Source organism: Mastomys coucha, unplaced genomic scaffold (assembly GCF_008632895.1).
Source record: "Mastomys coucha isolate ucsf_1 unplaced genomic scaffold, UCSF_Mcou_1 pScaffold9, whole genome shotgun sequence".
NCBI classification, from domain to species: Eukaryota; Metazoa; Chordata; class Mammalia; order Rodentia; family Muridae; genus Mastomys; species Mastomys coucha.
The window spans coordinates 23723165-23743989 of NW_022196915.1; the positions used below are offsets into that span (position 1 = coordinate 23723165).

Below are 20825 nucleotides of genomic sequence, written 5' to 3' on the forward strand. Positions count from 1 at the left end.
AGAGAGAGAGAGAGAGAGAGAGAGAGAGAGAGAGAGAGAGGAGAGACCTGAATTTTGAAAATCCCTGACTTCTGTATGGAGGATGGACTTAAAGAACAAGAAGTTCACCACTGTCAGCCCCAGCAGACAGTTCTTATCCAAAGCTCACACAGATGGCACTGGTTAAACTAAATGGGTCACAAAAGTCATGAATCTGGGAAAGGGACTGGCAGGGATGAAAGCACTGAATAGGGATCAAAGGGAGATGAGAGAGGCAGAGGGGAAGAGTAAGGAGAGTACATTATATACACATATAAAACTGTCAAAGAAGAAAATCACTTTAAAAGGAGACTGGCTAAGAATAAGACTGAAAGGATAGTGGTAAAAACCGTTAAGTACAGAATAGCAATATTAAATCTCAGGGATTTCTATCATATCATTAGATAAATTTTGGAAAATGAATGAGTAATTCATTAACTGAAAGAGCTTAGCATTCTAGATTTGTCCAACTGGACAAAGAGTAATACCCCATCAAGGGTAAATGCTATGTAGAGGAATAGAGACCATGGCCTTAGTACACTGAGCAGATACTGAGGAGCTGACTCTGCCTGCAGTAGGCAGGTGATAGTGTTTCCTGGTCAAAGAAGACAAATAGCAAAAGCAAAGACAGAAAGACTGACAATAATTTGAGAACTGTCAGTACAGAGACAAAAATCAAGCGCTCATGAGAATCAGCAAGTGCACACGGAGAACACACAGGAGAGGAGCCTCAGGCACATCCTGGGATCAGGAATGAAAAGAGGGAAGCACAGTCGGCAACAGAAGACTGACAATGTACAATCTAATAGCAGAGAAGAGAATAAAAACAAACCTGGACCAGCATTAACATGACAGAAAGCGATGTCAAGTTCCATTGAGAAACGAAGTACTAATGCAGGAGAGAACAGCTGGACCTGAGAGGTGACAATGTGAGTGCCTCTCAGCAGACAAGTTTCAGGAGAAACTGAGCTGGCTTCAAGAACAGAGAGACAAGGAAAGGATTCAGGAAGCACCTATTCTTACAGAGCCAGGACACACTTGGGCATTCACTTGAGGGAATGAAGATAGAGACAATCTTCTTTTGGTTTTGATTTTGAATTTTTTTATCCTTTTTAAACAAGAACTCAAAGAAGTTAAAAATGAAACATATAGTAGGAACATTTAATACTAGATATGGAATTTTATTATAAGACATAAAACACTTGACAGGAAAAGCAAGAAGAGGTTCTAATTTACCCCACAAGTGAAGATGTTGACCTGACCCCAGGAGCATTTTGGCCTATAGCAGCAGTACTAATAACAGGTCCACTCACATACCATAGCCTGGACATCGGAACTCAGAGGATAACGTTATAATGCCTGCAGCACAATAGGGCTGGAACAGGCAAGGTGAGGTCTCACTAAATATTATGAGCACATTCAACCATCAAGAATATGGAGAACCTGAGCAATAAAAATATCTCAAAATTACAACAGCAATGGGAAAATAATATATTCTCTGAAGCTTAATAAAAAAACATTTTTTTTTAATTCTCAGCTTCTAGCACAGAATATGGCACATAGCAGACACTGATGCATACAAATGAATTAGGCCCAGTCTTGCTCAGATTAACATCCGAACAGACAGAAATGCATATAGAAAATGTGCTGTGCTGTGACTCTGTGACCACCTGAACAAGAAACTCTAGTACTATGCTACCAAGAAAGTGGAAGGAGGATCCAGTTGTCCCTGTTGAGAACAAGAGAATATGATAGTGAGGTCCTTAAAGATAACTTTTACAGACTGCACAGTAGAGTCAGGTTGTCCAAGTTACTACTGAAACTGAATGAGAGAGACAAGAGAACCTAAGGTAGTGACTTTCCACATGAGCTACAGCTGAAACTGCAAGAGCAGTTTAGATCTACATGTTAACTGATCTTCAAAGAATTTCTTATGCATTTATTTATATAAAATCTTCACAAGTACCTTATGAAATTAATACAATCTTTTAACATGAAGATACTAAACACAGAGGAACTATATTATATTTATACCAAATTAAAGGGCTGGAGAGGTTGTTCAGCAGTTAAGAGAATGTACTGTTCTTCCAGAGAACTTGAGTTCGGTTCCCAGCACCTACATCAGGCAGTGTAAAACTGCCTGTAACTGTACCTCCAAATATGATGCCTTTTCCAGCCTACACAGGATTATAATCACATTTATAAACCCACACAAGTACAAAATTAAAAAATAATTTTAAAATCAAATGATTCATAAATCAGAGTTGTACTAGAGAATATCATAGTAAGAAAACAAGCGCTTCTGGACAGTAAATTATAACATGGACAGAAATGTCCTAGACAGGGTCTCACTATGTAGCACTAGCTGGCCTTGAATTCAGAGACCCTGCCTCTGCTCTGAAACTATCATTTTCTTTTTGCAAACATACCTAAATATAGTAACATGGAACATAAGAAAACAAATGTCAACTATTACAAACAGAAAAATAATTTATCCCCTGTTCAGAAAGCCTAAAATAGTTCTCGCCATCTCAAGAAATAAGAGATGGCTAAGAAAGCAATAGTGGAAAGTGAAAGACAATGTTCTAAACAAAAGTATGATGTAAACAAACAACAAAACTGCTCACACATAGAAGTACAACTGGCCTATGTGGGAGAAAATTTTGAAACACAGACTGAAGGAGAAATCCTACAAAGGAAAAGATACTAAACTAAAAACAAGCCAGTGGACCATTAGAGAGAAGCCTGGCAAGGTATAGTGGCGTGGCGCCTGTGATCCGCTGCCTCGAAAGCATGAACAAAGTCTGTATTTACAAAGTCTGTACATCAGGTAGCCAGCAAAATACTGGATTATAAGATGGTGAGCAGCATTACACTGACTTTGTGTCCTTGGGTAAATTAAGTGATCAGAGCAAACAAATAATGTGGATCATGGTCAGTGGCTCTCAAAGAAAGAACAAGAGAGCTGGAGAGTTGGTTCAGAGCTAAGAGTAACTGCTGCTCTTCCCAACACCCAAAACAGGTAGCTCACAACCACTTCTAAGGCCAGCTCCAAGGAAACTGAGTCTCCAAGAACGCGCACGCCACACACACACACACACACGCGCGCACACACACAGAGAAAAAGAGAGAAAGAGAGAGAGAGAGAGAGAGGAGGGAGGGAGGGAGGGATGGAGGGGAGACAGACAGACAGACAATCAGAGAGTGTGCTGTGAGAGAGACAGCTCTCACTGAACAGCAGGTCCTTCAGTAAACTGACCTTGGATTTCTTAAGCCCTAAGGCTACAAACAATAAATTTCCACTGATTTAAGTTATTCAGTCTAAAATATTTTCTTATAGCTGCTCTATAACAAACTGATAATTTCTGCATAAACAGAAATTATTTTAAATAAACCTCTTTCCTTTTGCGTTTTACAAGGAAAATCAGCACAAACCCTAAGACAGTTACAGCTTCAGCAGATTCACAAATATTCAAGTGTTTCTTAAAATTAATTTTGTATCCCTGAAACAGTCTTTTGAACATATGAACATATGAATCATAACAGTAAAGGTAAATGTTTCAGTGAGATACGTGTAGACACCATTAAGGATGCATTTCCATGGAGTCACTCAATCAAGACAGTCTGGAGAGCACTGTACTGCACTGCACTGCACTGCATCACAAGCAGGCAGAGTACTTCCTAAGAACGTGGAGAAGTGAGAGAGGAGGCAGGCAGGTCTCTGCTCCACTGCAGACAGCACTGCAGAGCTGACTGACCACACTATTCAAAGTACAACTAATTTCTATTCTACCAAAACTCTCTTTTCTCTCAAAATGTGACCCCTTTAAACATACTGAGCACTTTAATACCTAAACACATACAACATGAAACATTTTATATAAATTTCTAAGGATCTTTTTCCTCCCAAGTATTCCTGGAAACATTAAGACCCAACAACCCACAAACTTCCCCAGCTAACTTGGGATGACACTGCCACCTAATGGCCAGTACAAAGAACTGAATGCCTTGCTGCCTTGTTCCTCCTATTCCTCAACCAACCTCCAGTATTTAGCTGCTTTAAACTCAAAAGGTTACACACTCTTAAAAACCCGGTCTACCTTCAATCTCGTGAATAATTCCATCCCACACAGTACTTTTTCCAGCATCACCCACAGAATTTCATAAGACAATATAAATGTTCTATATCTGTTCTATTCAATCCTTAACCTTGTCAATACAGCAGGTGCCAGCTAGATGTGGTTATCACAGTGCAGTAAGCCATACAAAATGGGCAGTCCTGAGCTGTGTTAAAATAAAATGCCTCACTGCCATTGTCCTTGGTTGTTCCCCCAGAGGCAGAAAGTACATCCCTACTGGTAAAGACTCCACGCCCTTCAAACACAGGACCCAGAGGACCCAAACTGGATCTGACCTGGAAGCCTCCTCCCTGAGGACTAAATTTCATAGTCCCAGAAAGCACAATGAAGGCTTCCACAAGGAGGGAAGCAATCAATAGTCCTACCCAAGTATGAAAATACTCCAGACTCCTCTGTTCTCGTATAAAGTACTCCAGGAAATCTGTTCTAAGACTGTGCTAACTCAGACAGGAAAGCTGCCTGAAGACCACCTGAGACAACTCCAACAGTTACCATCCCAATGTAAATGGCAGTCAGCCAAGTTCACACACAGGTCCTTGGCACATTTACTACCCACTTCAGCCCTTCCAATTGAGAATAGTAAACAGACAACCACACTGGCCAAAGAGGCCATGGGTCTCAGAAGAAGACCTACTAATGCCACTTGCTTAAAGCAATATAATTGCTTACTGCATTCTAAATACTTATCTTTGTAACTACAGGTAAGTGTAGAGCTGATCCTCATCAAAGAAGTTTCTTTTTGTTGCAGAAGGAAACCATTACAGGATGCCACAACTAGTCAAAATATAAGCAAAAACTAATCAACTGATATACCTTCAACACAACTCCTTCAACTAAGGCTCAGGGTACATCTAGCAAGAGGAGGCAGAGGGGTTGAAAGGAACAGGAGCCCAGGAAATCTGCTCTAGGACTGTGTGCTTTCTAACTAGGACAGGAAAGCTAAGCTACACCCATGTAAGCTCAACAACACGGCTGCCTGAAGACCACCTGAGACAACTCCAACAGTTAACATCCCAATGCAAAAGTGGAAATTTTCATGGTGCCCTGGTGCTATCCGAAGAACTATAGGCTGAGAGAGAGAAGGAATTAGCTTTCCCCAGGAACAACACCCATGATTGTTTGCCCAATACCAAGTGGTCAACCCTAGAAACAAATTATCTAGAATACTGAACAGTTCATCAGGTTGTATTTATATGCTGATTTGTTTATAGGGTATGCAACAACAATGAATAAAGACAAGGGCTTAAATTGGGGGAGGGGGCTGGGCATGGGATGGGTAGAGGAAAAAGGAGGGATAAATGGTGTAATTATATTTTAAAGTAAATAGGAATCTACATGCAAAAAACAATACATTGTACAATGTTATGCTGAGTACTCTGTCCACATCCTTGCTGTCAACTCTCCCAGCTCTTTCAGATATCTCAGGTTTAAAGAATAAAATGTATGAACATCGTGTCAAAATTCTCAAACACATCCGATTCTTCCAACATCACTAATTCATTTCCAAGGATAGAACCTTACCGTCTTTTTTAAAACTATACTTATCACTACTATTGTACGTTTTATACACATGCTATAGAGGGGCAAATGCTACAGTGCAGGAAGTGTGGAGCTCAGGAGTGAGTTGTCTCTGTCCACCTCTCTCTGGTTCTGTTATCTCTCTCTCTGTTATCTCACCTGTCCAAATCTCCCATCACTAACCAGTGTTCTAGCACAAACCAGCCTTAATTCCTTGCTTCCTGTTTTTCCAGAACTACTATTTAAAATTATAGCATGCTGGTCTTAAAGTTTCCCTGTGATTCTCCAAAATGCCTCCCAACAGTGCTAAGAGCAAGTGGTATTAGCTAGGCACTTGTATGTCAGGTCTTTGCATCTCACACTCCTGCAAAATTGATAATTTGAGTACTCAGATTTAAGTAAACTGACCCTCGAGGAAGCATCATCCATTCAGACTGGACACACAGATGATTAGTAAGGGCAGCTAAGATTACAAAGGCAATCTGGGCCTGGTGGCACAGCCTGTCTCCCACCAACTGGGAGACTAAGGCAGGAGCACCACAGGTTCAAGGCCAGACTCAACTATGTAGGGAGTTCAAGGCCAGATGAAGCTACTTAGCCAAATCCTGCCTCAAAATATAAATATAAAACAGGCTAGGAATATAGCTTAGTAACAAGGTAACTTGCCTAGGATGTGTGACACCTGGGTTCAATCTCCATTCTGTGCACATCCCATACATATACATACCATACCATACACACACACACACACACACACACACACACACACCACATACAGCATCACACACAACATTACACACACCACACACACACACACACACACACACACACACACACACAAACACACTCCAAAACCCTTCAAATTTTAACTTCGTTATTCTTTTTCCATTATTCCCTACCTAACCTTTAGAAACTCTGACCATCCCGTGCCCTTTCAAGGTTCTTTACCAAAGCACACACTGTACTACTCAGTTGGCTGAAAAGGACACTCTACTGTGGTACTCCTTGAAAATTTTCTCTGAAGCCTTCTCCATTTCTCTCATTTGCTTCAATGAGAAGGCCCTAGGTAGACTGATAAAATCCAAATACATCCCACCTGTGAGTCCAAACTGATGTACTACAAACTACGAACAGATTTTCTGAGGTAATATCCAAGTAAGAATCTACTGGCAGTCACGTGAACACCTGAATTCATCTGAGTAAGGGTCAGAAAGCAACAGCAACAGCTAATTTAAAAAAAAAAAAAAAATTCCTTTTGCAAAATGTTCACAAACTGCACTCCATTATTCTGGAGTGAGTGCTAAGTCATCCCAAATACAAGGAACTCAAAGCTTTTTACCCTTTATTTTTGAGGAAGGTTCTCCCAATACAGTTCAGCCTTGAATCCTCCTACCTCAGCTTCCAAGTGCTGGGATTAAAATGTGTGCCACCATGGCAAGCAACACTTAACTTTTAAAGTACTTTACTATGCAAATGTCACAAATCAGATAAATTCTTTCTAAGACTTATTGTTGGCAATCAAAGGAAAGTTTCTAGAAACTAAAGAGCTTTTCTATACCCAGATTCCAAGGGGACTTCTTCAAACAGTTCAGAAACACCCTGAAGAGTGATGTGGAGCTAAAATAATGACTTTACTACCTCTTGTGTAGCTTCCAGGAACATGTAGCAAGGAGACTTTCCTGGTTACTAACTGACAGCTAAACAGCTTCTCTTCAAAGTACTACTCAAGAATTAGCTTAAAATTCTCCATACTAAAGCTCACCGTCTGTCTACTGTCTCCTGTCATCCTGTTGTTCTGTCTTCCTGCAGTTGAGGCACTGAGAGCCATTAAGGCACTTAGGGTCAAGTTGTTATTTGCAAACTGCTAAACATCTTTTCCATTCCACTAGAAAACTAGCCTGCTGGGGCTGGAGAGATGACTTAGTAACTAAGAGTACTTAGTGCTTCTACAGTAGACCCAAGTTCAGTATTCCAGAATCCACATCAGGCAGCTCACAGCCTCCCACAACTCCAGCTCCAAGGGGTCTAATGCCCTTTGGCCTCTAAGAGCACCTGTGCATACATGGTGCACATAAACTCACTCAGGCACATAATAAGTAAACATATGAAACTAAACCGAAATGAATATGTTTGTAATCCTGTTAAGATTGTTTCCAAAAATTCTCCCAACCAGAAATCAATTCCCATGCTTTTTCCTAATAATCTTAGCAAATAATATTCCCTGAAATAAAATTTCTGGGAAAAAGGAAAAAATATATATAACAATGCATCTAATAGAGATATTGGGAAAGTAAGCTTTAGTAGACTAAGAAGAATTAGCCTATGGCTCAAGTACTAATCTAGGGAGGTTAACACAAAAATACTATGCTTTTGGTGTTCTTCTATAACCAGTATGTGTTTCCTAAACACAAATTATATAGAAAATCAGAGACTAGGCAGATTTAATCTTAAGGGGCATTTTATCATAGTCTCTTTAGACAGACAGTTCAAGGAAATGGAGAAAGAACAGATCCAGCATGACTTGACATCTAATGACAAACAAGAGACAAGAGAACAGAAGCCCAGGAGTGACTAAGTAGCTGCGTCAAGCTTAACCAAGAATCAAGGCCAGTGAGAGCAAATGAAGAGGAAGGAGGCACGGGTGATGCCTCTGAAGCCAAAGAATGAGAGGGTGTTGAGAACGCAAAGGCTCACTGTGAGTTTAGGAAGCAAAAATAAGACTGTTGGCAGGGAAAAAAGATGATTCAAAAATGAATGGCAGAAAAGAGTATTAAAAGCTTTACTAGCTACAAGATTTATGAGGCAGAACACACGGGAGTCTGAGTTAAACACTTTGACTCCAGGTTTTCATGTTTGGGGGCTTTACTCTGTAAACAGAAGAAAGAAGGCATATAGCTTCCCCCCACCCCAAGAAAAATACTCTGAAGATAGAGTATTTGATAAACTGGATGACAAGATAGTTGAGGCCAAAGCTATTAAAAGGCTTAAAAATATTACTATTTTTACATGTAAAAATTGTAATAAAAACGTAAAAGTAGCTGGTAGCAAAAGAAGTAAAACCTAAGGAATATATGAGAAAGATATTCACTACCCCAAGATGCTTGAGATATTACAGTATAATGAGAAATACAAATCTGTGCTCTCCCCTGGTTTTCTTGAGAGACAGCTACTAAAACCCCTAGAATCTCCACAGTGGTGAGTATTTCCTTTGTATGCTAATGGGAGTCTGTGCCCTTATATAATCTCAAGACAGGGGCATGATTATAAAGGTGGACTTTCAGCTCTATGCCTAAACTTCCAGAGAGGGAAATGGGGCCGAAGGTCAAGCTGATCACTAAAGGCTAACAATTTAATCAACTGTCCCCACATTATGACACCTCCATAAAAACACAAAGGACAGTGTTCAGCAAATGTCTGGAGTGATGGACATGAAGAGCTACCTAAAGAGAAGTATGCCCAAAAAAGGACATGAGCTCCTTCCATGTGCCTGGCCCCTAGTCCTGTGGCTATCCATCTACACTTTTTGCAATGTCCATTATAATATCTATGAGCAAATTGAACTCCAGAAGAAAATTAGGTAAAACCTGATTTATATGACATGTCAGTCATAAGCACAAGCCACAAACGGGGCTTGCTGTGGCCATCTGAAGTGGAAGGGAGCTCTTAGAAGGTGGGATCTAATACTGCTCTAGGAAGGCACTGTCTGACTAAGGTAAACTGTCACAGGTTGTTTTCGGTGTTATGCGGCAAACACACTTGGCTGCTTTCTGTCTTCCTGTAGAGTCCTAGATGCCCTACCATTAATGCATTTACTATACCCATACATGCTATCACAATCACCTACAGATTGACCTTCTTCCTCAGCCTCTTGCTCCTAGTACTAACGAGTCAGGACCATAGCAGTTGCCAGAAAATGTCTGGTGAATTCTAATGGAGCACAGTAATTCTAATTGTCAGACCACAGCGAACTCTAAGTGGCCTATGAGATAGTGACAAGAACTAATGAAGCTCTTAGTGGATAGATCACATTTAAGGAATGAGTTGTTTGGTTTGGGTTTTGATTTTTTTTTTTTTTGAATGAGTTTTAAAAACAGGCTGACTTTCAGCATGGAGGATGACTAAGGACAATATCCTTTGAAATAAAAGGGAGAAAATAATGAGAATGGCAAATGAAATATCCCAAACACAAATTTATCTGCCATATAGAGTAAAATTGTCAATGAATTTTACATTGGCTGACAAGAATATTTAAATATACAATTAGTTCTCGAAGGTTATTTCTGTATGGCTCTGTCTTTAAGAATGTTATTTGAGCCAGAGATGGATGAACATGTAGACATACTCTCTCTGCAAGTCTGAACACCTGAATTCCAACTCTAGAACCCAGAGCAGAAGGGGAGAATCAATTTTCAGAAGTTGTCCTTTCATATCCTACACTCAAATCTCTCTCTCTCTCTCTCTCTCTCTCTCTCTCTCACACACACACACACACACACATACACACACACACACACACACACACACACACGTAATGTTATTTAAATTTTTTAAATGTGTTAATCAAAACTGGATCAATATTGGTATTTTACTTAGTCATTCAATGAACAAAAATACAGAGTATCTATAACCCGGAGCCATAAACTAACAGGGACCAGTCAGGAAAGCGAACTTTCCTAGAAGTGACGCTTGTAAGTCCAGATGATGTAGTCAAGGTTAACATCAACTACTCTGTGAGATCCTGTCTCAAATAATGACAAAGAAAAAGATGAAGCAACTGAATGAGGTATTAAGATGCTGAGGGACAGCTTAGAAAATGAGGAATAGCATGTGCAAAAGAATGTATATTCCCAATGTCTCAGTTTCCTAGAACCACAACAGACATACGCAAAGGAGATCAAAGGTTTTTCTGAATTTACATTGTAATACTAAAATGAAAAGCATCACGTAACCAGTAGAATTCTCAAGGAGGTGGTGTGTAGGCACAAAATGAATAAAAGGCATAAAAGAAGAAAAAGTCACTTCTGAGGACAAGGAGCCAGAGATGACAATAAACAGGACCTGCTCAGACTCAGAAACCCTAAAGTCCAGAGTATGGATGGAGACTGGCCAATGGAGAACACAGGAAGCAAAGGCAAAGCTGCTGACTGCTCAGTAAGAAGCAACCACAGGAGGAGGCCATGAATGCTAACTGGAACACGTGTCAGACCAGGTCTGAGCTCATCTTGGCTATGATCTCAATAATCACTGCCCATGATTATTGTTAGGTACGTGTATAGGTATATATAATATAGGTACTGTTGGTTAAGTCAGGTATACTAGGAAAGGGGGGCCTTACATTTTCCTCTAAAATTTCAATTAAATTTTGTTGTTTTCATTTTTTAACTTTATTTCTTTTCGAAAAGAGTTATCTCAGAGTAAAAGTACCACATCAGACAGATTACAAATCTGTAGAATGTCCAATAGAACAAACACTCAACAAAACTGCTAAAACTATTAGTAAATATGAGACTATTATGCCGATTTCCTAAGAATTTACTAAAATGTGGTCAATCTGTATATAAAAACTACAATTTGGAACTGATGATAATTCATCAATCCTCCATTAGAAAATAATGAAAGGGCTCTGTTATTATACCCATCCCTCACCTAGCCACTATCCTTATCTAAGAAAAAAAAGAAAAGAAGAAAATACACATGGGCATATGTTATAGTTTAGATGTAAAATGTCCCTCACAGAGTCATGTATTTGATCATCTGGTCCTTCTAGCAGTGCTATCTTGAAAGACTGTGGAACCTTTTGGAGATGGTATCTAAAGTGAGACCTGAGATACTACCCAGCTAATCTTCTAGCCCAGGTCTATTTCATGAATGACATAATGTCCCCAGCAGCCTCACACTTGGTTGGCATGTCTTTCTCACCATAATTAACTGTAAGTTTTGAAGCCATGGGCCATGTTCTGTCAGGTAGTATATCACAGCAATCAGAAAAGTAACACTGGTTCGTTTCTCAGCCCTTTGGCTAAGATCAAGAGCAATAATGACAGAGATGGAACCTTAAATTAATTCATATGTGCCTCAAAGAAATGCCCCTTGCATTTTTCCCCTCTTTTGGATCACTCCATTAAGTGTATATAATTTAACTGTATATGCAAATACACTATAAAAATACTTGTATTTTAAAATAACAACTGTTTGATTCCACATGCCCCCATAGCTACTTTTCCAAGTTCACTGATTAACTATTTGAAAATACTATCTACCCCACTATCTCCAATTCCTCTCTGCCACCTCCCCATGTAATCCAAACTAAGTTTTACCTCCACCACTTCCCCAAAAACCTACCAGTTAAACCTAACAATCAACAATTAGGCCTCAATCTTCACTCCCTCCTCCCTTATAAAACTTTTCATTTGGATTTGTAGACACTACTTTCTTACATTTTTTCTTAATCTTTCTATTGGTTTTTTGAGACAAGTTTTCTCTAACTGTCCTGGAACCACTTACTTTCTGCCTCTCTCTCTCCCTCCCTCTCCCTCCCTCTCTTCTGTCCCCACCTCTGCCCCTGTGTGTATGTGTGTGTGTGAGAGAGAGCATCTGTCTATCTGTCTGTCTGTCTCTACTTCTCAGCATTCTAAGATCTCAAGGAACATCTCTGGATTTCTCCAGCCACAATCACTCCCAAACCATATAACTCAGTTCTCTGAGCATTAGATGCTGTCTGCCAATCCCTGGAAATCTGCATCTTTATCCCAGACCTCTACAGTGAATTGCAGGCTCAAGTACACCTGGATACCTACCTACAGCATCTTCACAACTAACAGCACATCCAAGATTAAAGTCATTAATTACTTTGCCCTTAAGACTTGTTAGTGTCAACTCTATCCAGAGTTTTTCAGGCCAGATCCAATTCATCAGCAAATCGTTGTGTCTGTATTAAAAATGTATGCAGAATTTGTAATATTTCTCCCAACTCCTGTCTAAAATCAATGCCATCTCTAACCAGATTTACTGTTGCAGCTGGTTAAATGATCACATTCTTCTCTAACGCTGACATTCTCTACTTAGCAGCAAAGAGAATCATTTAAAAAATTGCAACTGGGAGGGCAAATAAACAAGCACAGGAAGTTGAAATTCTACATTGTCTTTGCACTTTTAGAGTCTAGACAACCAGAGATGGTCTGAACCCCTCCACCCAATCCACCTATCAGACACCACTTTCTGCCAATAATTCCCACCAATGCCTCCCTGACATATTCAGCACTCTGAAAAGAGACAAGGCATATGCTGCAGAATTAACGTGTTCCATGGTTTTCAAATGTTTCTCTCCACTAAGGGATGGGAAGGTGTCTCGGTCAATAAAGCACTTACTTTTTAAGCATGAGGACCTGAATTCAGATCCACATTACCCACATAAAAAGTTAGGCATAGTAACATGCATCTGTAATGCTAGTGCTGGGCTGGAGGAAACAGGAGGATCCCCGGAGCTCATTGGCCAACTAGTCTTGCTGAACCGATGAGTTTCAGTTTCAATGAGAAACCCTGCCTCAAAAAACAAGGTGGAGGCAGTTTGAATCGCTGTACGACCTAGGAGTGGGCGGAGTGGGTGCTGGGATCTCGCTTGAGGGTCCGCCTGGCCTAGTCCTTTCCTCGTTGGTCCGAGCTTCAGCGCAGTCGGAGATGGCTGGCAGTAAGGCTGGTAAGGACTCCAGAACGGCCAGGACAAAGGCGGTTTCCCGCTCGCAGCGAGCCGGCTTACAGTTCCCTGTGGGCCGTGGGTGCGACCGCTGCTGTGTACAGGGCAGCCATCCTGGAGTACCTCACCGCAGAGGTACTTGAGTTGGCAGGAAACATTTCAAAAGACTTAAAGCATATTACCCCTCGTCATTTGCAACTCGCTATCCGCGGGGATGAAGAATTGGTCTGGTCTCTCTCATCAAGGCTACAATTGCTGGTGTTGGTGTCATCCCACACATCCACAAATCGCTGATTGTGAAGAAGGGACAGCAGAAGACTGTCTAAGGATGCCTGGATTCCTTATTATCTCAGGACTCTAAATATTCTTAACAGCTGTCCAGTGTTGGTGATTCCAGTGGACTGTATCTCTGGGAAAAACACAATTTTGCCTTTTTGTAATTCTATTTGAGCAAGTTGGAGGCTTAATTAGCCTTCAAACCAACCAAATTTCTGCATTCGAGTCTTAACCATATTTAAGTGTTACTGTGGCTTCAAAGAAGCTATTGATTTTGAAGTAGTGGGTTGGATTGAGTTGACTGTTTTTAAAAATCTGTTTGGATTTTAATTGTGCTGCAAAAGTTATAGTAACAAAAACATTTGGTTTTGTACAGACATTATTTCCACTCTGATGGATAAGCTCAATAAAGGTCATATCCCAAAAAATAAAAATAAAAAAACAAAAATAAAAAAAATAAAAAATAAAAAATAAATAAATAAACACAAAGTGGAAATCAACTAAGGAAGATACTCAACACCTAACTCTGGCCTCCACACACAAATACGCACGCAAACATGCACACACATGCAAATAAGCACATGCCATAACACACTAAAAATTGTTAATTATAAAAAGCATTCTCTTTTCCGAAGTCTGCAGAGACCACACTTTTGCTTGCCTAACCATCGTGTATAAAACAGCAGCTCCCCACCCATGTCCTTCCCACCTTATTCGGCTTCCTCCACACGACTGTAATAGTTGAGAAGATACTACATATTTCTTTCTTTCTGTATTTCCTCATTGTAGGTAAGCTCCAAAAAGGCATATAAATTGTTTAGTTGACTGTACTATGCCAAGCAAGTGCTCAACCATCTTAAATGGATTGATGACTAAATCCATTCAGACTTGGTCTGTTCTTAAAGCAAAGACAGAAGAAATCAGCAATGTAAAAGCTGTCAAATCCCGAGAAACACAGACTGCAAACAGGCCACACAGTCAAGTACCTAACTCTAGATAAGACCAAAAATAAGGGTTGGCAAGTCCAGACTATGATGAAGCAGAAAGTGGGGAGGACAAAGAAAAAACTGGCCTTTCTGCCTCTCCACCTGATTGTTTCCTGTAAGCTGCCCTACCAACAACTCTGTCTAAAATAACACCAACGCCATTCTACACACTTAAGGACTGTTATGAATAGTTCCTGCCTTTCTCAGCTGTGGTCTTCTGAGAAAAATGTAACTCTCAATCCTAACATTGGCTGCCAGGACATAATGGTCTGAGAAAGCTCTCAAATTTCCACAAAGCACTCAGGCTGCAACCAAATATCATTAATATGATGACAAGAACTAGTCAGAGAACCTTCTGATGCTGCCTCTTTGTTGTCCCTAGTGTATATTAGCAGCTCACTTATCAGAGATCACATCTTAGTGTGGGGAGGTGGCTAGGCAGGGAGGCAGGCAACCCAAAACTGTAAGATAGGAGACTTTTCCTTCTGCATTTGAACAAGTGGACAATAATGAGAAATAGAAAACATCTGGTAGCACAGGAAATGTCACCTGGCCTTTTCAATACCTAACATAAAAACAGAAGCTATGGACCACCAAGCTTCTGTTTCACCAAGCAAAAAGCAGAGGCAAGGGGATCTCTTTGAGTTGCAGGCCAGCCAGGGCTACATAGTAAAACTTCAACTCAAACAAACAAACAAACAAACAGATTCTTGATTGCTTATAATAATCAGTCCCATTTTAAGGCCAAGAATCCCCAAAACTGGTCCACTCATATTCAAATTAAGCTACCAATCAAAAAGAAAAAGAGGAAAAAAAGTTCTCATGGATGTAGTTTTTAAGAATCCTCTATTCTGGGGGTTGGTGAGATGGCTCAGCAGGTAAGAACACACTGACTGCTCTTCAGAAGGTCCTGAGTTCAAATCCCAGCAACCACATGGTGGCTCACAACCACCCATAATGAGATCTGACGCCCTCTTCTGGTGCATCTGAAGTCAGCTACAGTGTACTTATATGTAATAATAAAATAAATCTTAAAAAAAAAAAAGAATCCTCTATTCTCCTCATAGCTCAAGGCCTCAACTTAAGCAATCAGAAATCTCTAAAGCCAAACATTGACTCTTAGACATAAAATCAACTAACTCACTAGACAAGAGCAACTCAAGGACTACACATAATATTTTCTGACCGTTTAATTTACTCATAAAGAAAGGAACATTCTGATTGGCTGGTCTCTTAGTAGGCTGAGTCACACCCCAGCATTGGCAACCTAGCAATCAGAAGTTACAAACCAAAAGAGACAGGAAGCTACAGACAGCTGAGAAAATATGGGGGTGAGAGGGCTGTCAGTACCAACAGAAACTGTCACATGAGGGCACATCAACCAGAACTAACTATAGCCTGGAGTGGCATTCCAAGTGCAGAGTGTGCCTGTATGTCCTTGGGCTCTCTCACTTATATGTCCCTCAAATCTCCTATAGACATGATATCCCAGGGCTTTCTTTCTTGTCACTACTTTGAACTGGGTGATTTCTTATTTCCCAGAAGTCTCTTCCCTTCTTCCTGTGTCATATTATCTAGTACTCACTCATACTTCCAGTACTCACTCATACTTCGTACTCAGCCCTTATCATTGACAAGCACACAACTGGATTGAGATTAGATGTGTCATAAAATTAGGTACAATACATCACAGAGCAATAGGAAAAAATGAATATGAATATATATATGCATATATATATATATGTGTGTGTGTATATATATACATATATAGAGAGAGAGATACATATATATTTCATTCTCAGCTCTTTCCAAATTGCCAGTCCACATTCTCATCCTCTTACAAAGGGTTACTCAGTCTTTTATCTTTCAAGAACTATGTTCAATCTCCATTTCCAACTCAGAGTCCAGACTTAACTTCACATTTCTATTACCTCCTATGAGAAACACAGTTTAATATATTTCTACATTGTTACATCAGCCATCTCCCCAAGAGATATCATACAGTATTTTTAAAACCAACAATCCTCAAAGATGACCCTCCAGCCATATTCAATCATACTATTAAATGACACAAAAAGGTAAACAGAAGAAAATTTAAACGCTCACAAACTGTTGGTGTGGTTTTAGATAAATATCTTTCAAATGCCTAGAAGCAGTCCAATCTTTAGCACAGCAATAAGACAATACACATTTGGAAGAGTGCCTTTTAAAGGGGAGGCAGACCAAGTCCTACCCCACAGCTTGCTAGAGACACCTATTTTATCCTCAGCAGATCCCTCGACATCTCATCCATAAAATGATGCTACAAAAAGCAGTAGTTAGAAACAATGGCATGCCAGGTATCAGTGCAGTATATCTGATAACTGTTGTTTCGGGCTATCATATCTGTCTAGAATACATCACTTGCTAAAAAAAGAGCAGATAACAAGGTTTTGCTTTGTAGCTTTTTAAAAGGTTAACAATTCAAGTTAAATCAGAAATGACCTTCTAAACAAACAAAACATTAACAAATAGACTACATCCATGAACTCTTTGGTTTGTCTAAAATGTACCACAATTTTAATATCATAGATTTATTGTTACTTTAAGCATTAAAAAATAAATTTATACCTTGATAAATATCAAAAATTATAAATCATATAACCAAAAGCCCATTAAAGTATTCAAGAATATTTAAAAGTCTGAAAAGTCTGAGAAGCATCCTGTTAGATATTCAAAGTAATACTTTTGCCCAGAATTCATCTTTCAAAAGTAAGCACCAACAAGAAATATGGCTCATGCTACAATATCTGCTCCAGGGGGATCTCAGATAAGAAGATGGTTCTAGAAGCTAAATAAAGTGCATGCTTCAAATGATGGGGTAACATCATACACATACCTCACAATTAAAAGACAAAATTACAAAGTATTTTTAAAAGTCAATTATTCTAGTAAAATTTTAAAAAGCTACCAAGTGTTCAATACTAAAAAATAAGTCAGGCTTATAACTCATGGAAGGTAAAATAGGAAGGGCCAGGATTCAAAGTCAGACAGGGTTTCAGGAAACTCTGTCTCAATAAATAAATATAAAAAGTAACAAAAAATAACATTTGGAGTGCTAATGCTAATAAAAACTAGTAAAATCATTTCAGTGACTTTGTGGGTAAATGACAACCCATCCACAGGGAGGACAGAATAAAACTGGGATAAAACCTGCAAGTGTCTTTAACTGTGAGACAGAAAGTCCTCTTATCCTCATTGTTGAAAAGACTAACTCAAAACAAAAGGCAATGAAAGTATGACAAATTATTCAACTAAAATTCTGCTGGGAGACGTGCAGATTTTTCTACAGTAAAGCCAGCAAGAGCTTTTGAAACCGATAAAACCTTCATACCCTCTGATGCTGTAATTCCTCCCAAGGGCCTTTAGCCTCAAGGAAAAAAAAAAAAAAAAAAAGGATAAAAAGGATGACTATGTGGCCATATCTGAACTGAAGAATCCTGACAGGACTGGGAGTGGCATTTTAGTAAGGCCATCTAAGGCACCTAAATATACTAACTGCACTACTTACAAAACAATAACCAACTCACATGTCCACTTAGAAATAAGTAACTATTTTCTGTAACACTGTATAATTAACCCAATGGTATAAAAACTAGCAAAAAGAAAAAAAACTAGCAAAAAGAAAACCCATCAAATATTAAAACCCAGATTAAAGGTTGCATTTACACACCAATCAGTGGTATAAAATTATTTGAAATTGACAAGAAACAAGGAATAGTTTATTTTGGTTTTATTTCTTGAAAAACAAAACGTCTTCTGGAACTAGTGAGACCTACTACACTAAGCACGTAGTTGAAAAGTGATGTGCTAGGAACATAAATCTACAATTATCAACTTCTGTCCCTAAAAAAACTATCACAAGAGTAATCAGAGCAGCTCTTCTCACAAGAGGCAAACCATACATGTAATTCTAGCCATGCTATTAGCCAGCTGTAGCCCAATTATACCAAAATCTCACTTTACCACCAGAAGGAACCGTGCAGTCTCCATATGGTAACCAGAGGCTACCAACACCAAAGTATAAGCAAGCTCCAGTCCAGGAGTGGGAAAGGTTCAGCTTCTCCCATCTTCCCAAATGAGGTATCATGTTTCCCAGCCACTCAAGGGCTATGGGTCCCTAGGAGTGGCAGCTAGGGAGGAGGAAAGCACAAACGGACTGCCCTGTGGAACGGTGAGAAGCAAGCAAAGATGAGGTCAGGAGCTGTGACATAGAGGTTAGATGGACGCGGGCGCAGAGGCAAGCTACTTCTTTTCAGGCTTTAGTTATTCAAAGCTATTTTAACAGTGAACCAAATGATCTGCTAAATCTTTCCAATTTCTTATCTACCAGTATAGCCCTTTTATAATAAATATCCATTTCTCTCATATCGAACCAAGATGGTAAAGCCTTTATTAGAAATTACAAGTTAGGCACTGATGGTTCGTTTCTGTAACCCTAACACTCAGATGGCTCAGATGGGGTAGGGTGGGGCTGCAGAGATTTGAGCTCAGCCTGACCTAAGCAACCCATTGAGTTCTAGGCTAGTCTGGGTTACAATGAGACTCTTTCTAAAGAAAAAAATAAGTTAAGGTACTTGTTTATCATCAAGCCTATCCCCAACGCCCACATGCTGGAAAAAGGAAGCCCATTCTCACAACTGACCTACTCACACACGTCATAATGCACACACTAAAGCATAGGAGCATGAGCAGGCACACACTCACAAAATAGATAAATGTAATTTGAAAAAAAATTGATTTAGGATTAGAATAGAGGGGATTAAAAGTAAACTACAAAGATGGCCAAAAGACATCTATGTTCCCAGATCTGTCCCTTTCTAGCCATAACTGTGGGCAAATGCCTGCACCTCAAAGTTCTAGACTAACCCTTACTTGCTACAGCCTTCATTCCTCCATCTTCAAGTAGACTGACGTTTTTCCCCATCATAACCAGGATATCATCCCTAACCAGTATCAATTTTTATTTCATCCTTAAACAAATAAAAATAGAATTGTTTGGGCTAGAGAGATGGCTCAGCAGTTAATAGCACTGGCTGCTCTTTCAAAGGACCCCAGTTCAATTCCCAGCAACCACATGTATCTTACAACTGTCTGTAACTCCAGTTCCCAGAGATCTGACACCCACACACAGACAGAAAGCAGGTAAAACACCAATACATACAATTTTTCTAAAAAGCATTTTTTAAAATACTGATTTTTTTTTTCCAAATTTTCTGGTACTAAAAGACAGTCCAAACATATTTAGCTTATCTTAAATCTGCATTCAAGCCTGGACCCTTTCCTCAAAATGCATTGAGTAAATAGATTTTAGCAGTATGTGCTGTAGCAGCAAACATAAAAAGAAACTCAAAAGCCTGGGGAAGACAAATATAAGCACACCATTAACTCCTAACTGAGGAAGTGCTCAGTGCAGCATGGCATGGTGCTACTGGATCAGTGAAAACAAGAGATGAGATGCCCAGACAAAACTCAAGCTCAATGCCCTAGCGGGGATACAAGATGCTTTCTACGAAGACAATTCTGGACCCAGGAAACAAAGGAAGATGCCATCTTCTGTGAACTGCAAACAGTCCCATGGAGAGGACATGTGTAACTGTAGATGAAATGACAATGCAGACAAACACCAGAAATTGGAAAAGGCTGAAGGAATTGTAACCATCAAATTAAAATTCTCTTCTCCCCCCATATAGTAAAAGCAATATGGCAACAAGCAAAAAATTCTACCTGAGGGAAGTTAGAATAAAAAAGCTCCGGCTCTCAGGGCAGCTCCTGGCATTCTCGTTATGGCATATTAAAAAAACGGGATAAATTACAGGTTAAGGGTTGTAAATATTTTTAACCTAGAGACTGAGGTCAGTGTTGTTGAGAACAAGGAAGAAAACCACCATATAAGAGAAAAGCAAACTAACAAACTAAGAGAGACAAACACTAATAAAGTCTGGAAAGAAGATTGGCTTCATCCATGCAAACCATTCATCAATGTTTACATCCTTACCAAATATAGATTATACATTATAACACATACTTTACCCTTATCCTTTGTATTAAATTTGATGAAAGTTTTTTAATCTAAATGATGATACTTTAATCAACTGCCTAAGTACATATATCCCACTAATACTTAATGTTCTTGACCAAAAAAAAAAAAAAAAA

General features: G+C 39.4%; 1 protein-coding gene and 1 pseudogene across 6 annotated transcripts in view; one reads left to right on the forward strand and one right to left on the reverse strand.

Annotated features, from left to right (window-relative positions):
- Positions 1-20825, reverse strand: part of Ccser2 (coiled-coil serine rich protein 2) — a 107177-nt gene that overhangs the window by 85161 nt on the left and 1191 nt on the right. The gene's annotated exons all lie outside the window — the stretch shown is intronic.
- Positions 13323-14062, forward strand: LOC116085086 (annotated as a pseudogene).